The sequence below is a fragment of the Poecilia mexicana genome, unplaced genomic scaffold (assembly GCF_051168715.1).
Source record: "Poecilia mexicana isolate PSO_F unplaced genomic scaffold, ASM5116871v1 scaffold_21, whole genome shotgun sequence".
NCBI lineage: Eukaryota > Metazoa > Chordata > Actinopteri > Cyprinodontiformes > Poeciliidae > Poecilia > Poecilia mexicana.
Genome location: NW_028263390.1, coordinates 24,497,638 through 24,505,222, shown reverse-complemented (window position 1 = coordinate 24,505,222; position 7,585 = coordinate 24,497,638). Strand labels below are relative to the sequence as shown.

At 37.3% G+C, this 7,585-nt stretch overlaps 1 long non-coding RNA gene across 1 annotated transcript; it reads left to right on the top strand.

Moving 5' to 3' along the window:
* Positions 1 to 371: 371 nt before the first annotated feature.
* Positions 372 to 7,033, top strand: LOC148153180 (uncharacterized). Its single transcript, XR_015761803.1, has 3 exons — positions 372 to 4,527; positions 4,674 to 4,797; positions 5,630 to 7,033. It is a non-coding gene; the product is annotated as an uncharacterized LOC148153180 (long non-coding RNA).
* Positions 7,034 to 7,585: the final 552 nt, after the last annotated feature.

Genomic DNA, 7,585 nt, shown 5'->3' with positions numbered 1-7,585 from the left:
TACCGCAGTGATTCCACAGCCCACTTAACTGCAAAGCATTCTTTTTCAACTGTGGAATACCTGGTCTCTCTGTCTTGAAGCTTCCTACTGAGAAAAGCAATAGGATGTCTCTCGCCATCAATGTCCTGCAGCAACACGGCACCAAGGCCTACTCCAGAGGCGTCAGTTTGCAGTATAAACGGGTCATCAAAGTGTAGACTGTAGAGAATGTAAGAGCGGAAATACTATTTAAAGGAGTTGTTTTCTGGAAAGACTTTGGCTTCGCACTAGGTCAACCTGACCGAATTCTTTCCTTCCATTTGCGTGCAAAGCGCAAATGGAGCCAGCATTTACTGGAAAGGATGTCTGTTTGTGCAAGTTAAAATCAACAATTGGAGATAAATTGTTCTATTCAGCAATTCTGAAATGGAGCAGATGTTGAGTTCGTGAGGTCCAAAATATTTTAAAGGTCGTCCAATACACACTCAGTATAAAGCGTGCCAGAATCTTTCTGCAAAACAACAGGAGCACGCCATTGGTTGAAACTTTCCAACACACACTGATGAAGATGGAAAAGTATAAAACAGGTCGAGATTAAGACTTCGGGGAGATTTTTGTGACAAGACAATGACGATGAAGATTTTTGTACTGAACTGAAGAAACTGTAACGAGGTATCCGTGGTAGTGTAATAAATCTCCGGCTCGTCTATGGCCTAGCAGCAAGAACTACGTCTCTGTGCGTTATTTCTTTTACTTAGATATTTAAGAGTATAGCCACCTTTCAAATCCTCAATAAAAGTGGTGACACCCAACGTTTGAATGAACAATTGAACAACCAGGAGAAGAAAGGTGACTCGCTTCAGCCTGACTGCGGACGGGAGCCGTCTGGGCCCAATCACAGGAAAGAGGTAAGCTTTTATCTCTTTTACTTGTTAAAAACAGAACGGTTTCCTGTCTGCTGGCGGTCTGAAGTGCTAAAAAGAGTGATTAAATTCTTTCTGCTTACCATAGGCGAGTAATTTCTTTGCGCAAAGAACGAGCTGCCAAAAATCTGAGACTCAGAGGTATCTCATACATTCTGGAAACATGCAGCTCGGAAAATAAGCACTGTTTCAGTCTGGTCTCACCCGTTTTGGTGACGGTAACAAGGAATTCTCTTCCATTATAAGTTACCATATATCAGCCAATCTGGTGTAGTTCTTCTGAACAGGCACTTTCATTGAGCTGACTAATAAATAATACATCACGATTTGTTAAATTTGGCAGGAGGCCAAGAACCTTAACTTTAACATTAAACCAGCTGAGCCACGAAGAGAGATTGGGATCTCTGTGAAAAGCGCTATAAAAACAAAGAATAAGAATAAGAAGAGGCCAGGAGATGACAGTTCTTTTTTCTCTGTGAGACCACCGAGTGTCTCCATGAGAGAGACAGCGGAGTTTCCTTAGCGGAGGGAATGTGTTTTTCTCCATGGAGTGACCACGGCATATCCCATCCACGAAGAGAGCAAAAAGCTCGTCTGGTGGGAGAAACCAAAGTCCTCCATGAGATGATGAAATAGAGTTGAAAATGAGTAAAAAGTGAATAAAGAAGTTCAAGTGAAGAAAATAGAGTTTTACAGATTACTTTGTGAGTTAAACTGCAGTAATTGTTCTTTAATTTCTTTGAGTTTTTGGTGAGGAGTTTAAGTGTTTCTGTCAGCCTTGGCTAAAATAACTGAAGTCCTAATATAATTAATTGTGTGCACACATTAAAATTGGACAACGGCTAATTATATCAATAGCCAACTAAATTTTATATATTTATAATAAATAAATTAATAAATATAATTACACTAACTAGAATCCCCAGGGAGGAGAAGGAGTAAGGAAAAAATAAGGAGTAGAAATGCAAATGGAATGATTGTTGCTGAGATGAATGCTGAATAATTGGGAATGTATGTTGTCTGTTGTGTAAGTATTTGATTGGCATGCCTGTATATATGGTAAAAATCTGAAATGTGCATGTTTTTGGCTTTTTGGGCTTATTTGGGTTGTTTGACTTACAACAAATGACAATGAAATAAAAATACCAATTTTGGTATCTGATCAAACCCCAGTAAACCTGTTGGGAAGAGACGCTCTATGCAAATTAAAAATAAAAATCTGGTGTTCTCCTCAAGTTGTGTATGTTGAAAAAGAAGGTGTGGATCTTCAAATGTTCATGCAACAACATGAAGCCAAAGTTTATTGGCTTGGAGACATTAATAACTCCATTAAAGAGGTAATTTCTAAATGGGGACAGTACATTCAAATTCAAATTCCAGAAGCTAAAAAACCATTTCTAGACTATCATTGCACAATGTACTATGACATTTCAAAAAGTACAGAGTTTGAAGAACAATGGGACAAAGAAACACAAGGTGAAGCGGTGAACCTTGTGTCCCAATATATCATTGTTGGGAGACAAGGAGCAGCGCTAAATGTAGAAATTAATGATTTCATTTCTCAATGGTACAACGCTGCAGAATCTGTACCACACATAACTTTGTTTGTAAATAAAAACTATCATGCCAAAGATCTTGGACCAATGATGAAAATCGCAACACAGATTAAATGGGAACAGACAGAAAGCCCATTTTCCAATCAGAAGATGCAACAATGATTAAAATAATAAGTGAAACTGCTATGACAGCAAAACCACAGGTGGTAACAGTACCGATTAATGACACAAAACAAACAGAAGAAAAAGATGAGTCAGTTGAAAACCTATTAATGCAGGACATGTTGAAGCTAGTTCCTGAATCAGTATGGTCAAAACATGAAACAGATGTGGGATTAGTGAAATTAGCTAACCCATTTAAAGTTGAACTGAAACCAAATGCTAAACTTCCATTTCGTCCTCAATATCCATTAAAACCAGAAGCAGAAGAAGGAATCAGCAAAACTATTGAAGGATTGCTAACAGCAGGAGTGTTGGTGGAAATTGAAAGTCCATGCAATACGCCAATTTTTCCACTTCTGAAAGCAGATAAGTCAAAGTATCGCCTGGTACATGACCTTTGCACAATAAACGATGTAGTAGAAGAAAGATCATAGGCAGAAATGCCCAACCCACACACACTTTTAACCGCAATCCCTGCTGAAGCAAAATTTTTCACGGTGATTGATCTTTGTTCAGCATTTTTCACCATTCCATTAGCGGAACAATCTTATGGAGAGCCATTTGCGCCAAAATTAAATAAATAAATAAATGGGTTAAATAAATAAAAAATGAGTAAAATAAATCAAAAAATGAAGTAAATGAGTGAAATAAATAAAAAATTTGTTAAATAAATAATTTAGCTTTTTCATTAAACCAATTTTCAATTTATTTATTTTTCATATTATCAATTTCCCAATTTCTCTTTTTCATTTATCTATTTGTCATTTATCCTTTTATCCATTTACCCATTTTTCATTAATCTATTTTTTAATTTAACCGTTTTTCAATTTCCTTTTCCATTAACCCGATTTTCTATTTCCCAGTTTCATTAATCAATTTCTCATATATCCCTTTTTTTACTTACCCATTTTCTTTTATCTATTTTTCATTTACCCATTTTTCATTAATCTCTTTATCTATTTACCTATTTTTCATTAATCTATCTTTTAATTTAACCATTTTCCATTTCCTTTTTCCATTAACCCGATTTTCTATTTCCCACTTTCATTAATCAATTTCTCATATATCCCTTTTTTTATTTACCCATTTTCTTTTATCTTTTTCATTTACCCATTTTTCATTAATCTCTTTATCTATTTACCCATTTTTCATTAATCTATCTTTTAATTTAACCATTTTTCCATTTCCTTTTTCCATTAACCCGATTTTCTATTTCCCACTTTCATTAATCAATTTCTCATATATCCCTTCTTTATGTACCCATTTTTCTTTAACCTATTTTTCATTTAACTTTTGTTTGAAAAACTTTTAATTTTCCCATTTTCCAATTTCCCTTATTCATTTAGTATTTCCTTATTTTCTTATTTATCACATTCTATTTTCCCCGCAAAACTTAGGGGGAAAAATAAATGCAAATGAGGAGTGGCACGTCATCAGGCTACAACTTCCCCAATTGGTTGGTTAGCGTCACACCTACTTTGCTTTCAAGAAAGATGGCGACCTACTAATGGGTTATCAATAAGCATAAGCTCATTAACTTCATTAGAAAATAGTGTTATTACTCCTGACTTTATTTTTGTGTGGCCGCTCAGACAGAACGTGTTTCAGCTGGCGGCTCTGATGGACTCAGAGCTTCACCGTCGGGGTTTTTTATAGTTTGGACGAAGCGGCCGCTGAAGTTGGCTTACGATTGAAGGTTCAGGACGCCTTCGTAGCTACCAGCTGCGATTCAACTATAAGGAGCAGACTTGACTGTACATCGTAAGTGAACTGCAATATCCAGTGGCAGCTCTACGGAGCATTGAGCTGAAAGAATGACGGTGGCAAGCCTTGGAGATCTGCATCGGAGGCCATCTTTCAGACATGCACCGCTGCTGTCCGTCCAGGATCCTCCGGTTGCCCAGACGGTAAGCTAACGCTGATGTTTTCCAACTATAGTCATATTTGTAACCAAACTTGAGGCCAACAGGTGTACTTTTGATCGCCACCAGGTCAAAAGTACAGCTTGTTTTTGCAGCACATTCATTAATGTTTCTATCGTGTATGTTTTCAGATGTTAAGCTGTCACAGCAGATCATCCTGCAGGCCTCTGGTCTCTGTTTCCAGTGGGCTCACAGCTTCAGGGTGACCAGAGACCTTCACCTTTTTGGAGCAGGAACACCCGGCCAAATGCACTGGTGACACATTTAATTTAAAAAATGTGGGGGTAAATTAACGCTGATGTTTGTAAACAGACTACCTGAATACAGTGACCTTAGTGAGGGTACAGAATGCAGAATGGATAAAAGCTGAACTCCTGCTAAAATATGTCGCTATTGGTTACATCCCTGAAATGTGCCAAGTGTGGCCCACATGCATACATGTCGTATTCATATAAAGTAATTATGACTATTCATTTCAGTAGTTCTTTGTGGATGTATAACTTGGCCACCTTAGTTTCCCTGTTTTTGTTCAACATATGTGCCTCAACATTTGGTTACTGTTCCATAATTTGTACTCCAAACATGTTTTTACTCATGTTTATCTCTTACTTACATGTTTAAGTAAAAAGTAGCTGAATAAGAAATTACACATGAGTAAAGAAGCATTTGGTAAAAAGTATACAAGTACTGAGTAACTGATCAAGTTATCAATTATTTCATATCTTAAAAAATTACACAATTAGAGGGCTCAAAATATAAAGTTCAGCGGAATTTTTAGTTTTTTAAAGACAAAATAAAAAAATTTGTTTAAATAAGAATAGTGATGCTTCATAATAAAATGACCTGAGTAAAAGTAAAAAGTTCAGCATAGTAACGGTACTCCTAAAACTTCATTTGAGTTTCAAAAAGTTACTCAACTATATTTGAGTAAATGTAATTAGTGAGTCCTAAACTCTTTCCTTCTGAGGGAACAGGAGAAGGAATTGTTAAGGAAATAAATTAATCTTATTTTTATATTAAACATTGTTTTAATTAACAAACGAATCATAAATAACACCCAGAACATATTCTGTTATGTTTATTCAAGGATCAAGAAAAATGACTGGAGATTCTGGCTGAGAGAGGGACAACGGCAAACAGGGAGGAGAACCGTCTGCACTGTGAGCAGCACCAGAACTCCTGATGGATCTCCTTCAGGAAGAACCAGAGAGATGGCCGACCTCCGCAGAGAAGAGTTCACCCAAACATCAGAGGAAAAATGAATTTTTTTTTCACTTTCAAGGACTCTAAAAAGCTTGCTGATTAAATTTTCAGTTAATGTTCAGCAAACATTCAAAGTTTAGTGTTTGGATAATACTTATGCAGTATCACATGTTTAGACTAAATTATCACATGACTAGAGCTGATTAAATCTTGGTTGCACCTCGGCGAGAAAAAGAGTGCCACAAACCTCCCAAAGAAGAGGATAGCAATGTATGTTTAAATAAACATACAACAAAGATTTTTGGTGCACATCATCTTTAAAGTGTCTAGTTATGATATTCACCTTTGCATTTATAAAAATTTGTTAGGTGTGTGAGCAGGATGTGTAAACATGTTGACGGTCATAATAGTGACAGGTGGGAGAATACGTTTGACCAATAGGTCCACTTATTTAAATACATACCATATTCTTCCAATTCCTAACTTCTTCCTTTTTAAGATTAATTTGAGTTTGGTTCTTGATTTGTTGGACTTTGTTATAGCCAGACAAAGCATACAACAATGTAGTTGTGAGAAAAATGGAACCCTTACTGATTTTGATAGTGATGGCTTAGACATGGACTATAAGGGGAAGATGGGCCATTTTCCATGCCTGATTTTGAATGCATATGATCAGTTCATGGGAAAAGAGGATAATCTGACCCTTCATCAGGCATGTGGTACTCTGTTACCACCTGCAAAAGTTTATGACGAAGGGACAGCTGTCTCTTTGATGTACCCTTTAAAGAGGATCCAAATGAGGTTCCAACACAAGATGAGAAACTGCTGATCCACTAGAAAAACAACAATATTTTCCTAATGGAAACAAAGATGAAGAATTATATAGAGACTGATGTCAACTAGATCAATGAGCACATGAGAGGTGTAGACCTTTATGACCAAACCCCCTCAAGGTTCAATGTCATGGTCAGGTCCAAGAAGTGATGGTGGTTGTTGAGATGCTTTACCAGGCCGAGAAAGAGTCACACGCTGTTAGACAAAGGGCCCATAGTAAAGAGTTACATTTTTGATTCTGTTAGACACCAAGGTCCATTTCTCACGAGAAACAGAAACTTATCAGGCCACAGAGACATGGTGTGATTTCAGGGAGTGTCTTCAGTTCATATAATCAGCTACCCTCCTCTTTTTCCTCAGACGCTGCACAGACTTTTTTAGAAACTCTTCTCGGATGTAATGGTAAAGCGTCTCCTTTCAGCGCTGAAAGTTAATAAAATAAGTAAAGTCTGAATGCTTTTCTTGGCTGATTTTATGCTCCGTGTGTCAATACAAATTATGATTCATCGATTGAGATTCTCGTTCTCAACATGGTCCATACCAAAAGCACACCTGAAACGGTGCCGGTAGCCTAGGAGGTTGGAGTTTATCTTGTACCTGGTGGGTTGCCTGCTGGAACCCCCACTTTGTTTGTGTCAGTAGTTGTGACCTTGATCAAGAGGACAATTCAGCCACCATGCCAGCCGGTGGTATTCAGAGGACCCTGGTGGAGGAGCCGGTGTATGACTGCCTTACTTCTGTCAAACTGTGGCAGGCAAGCTGTAGCTACAATATAGTAGCTTACTGCTGTCGGTGTGTGAATGTGTGTGTGAATGGGTGAATGACTAAATGTGGTGAAAACATTTTCAGGTCATTTGGACTTGATAAAGAACTACACAAGTACAGGCCATTTACCTTTCAGATATTATTTTACAAATGTGTCGTAGGAAGAACAACTGATTTGCTCATCATGGCTTATTATCTTATGCAAAGGTTTGGTATAAGGCCAGCAGGTCATGGAAATAGA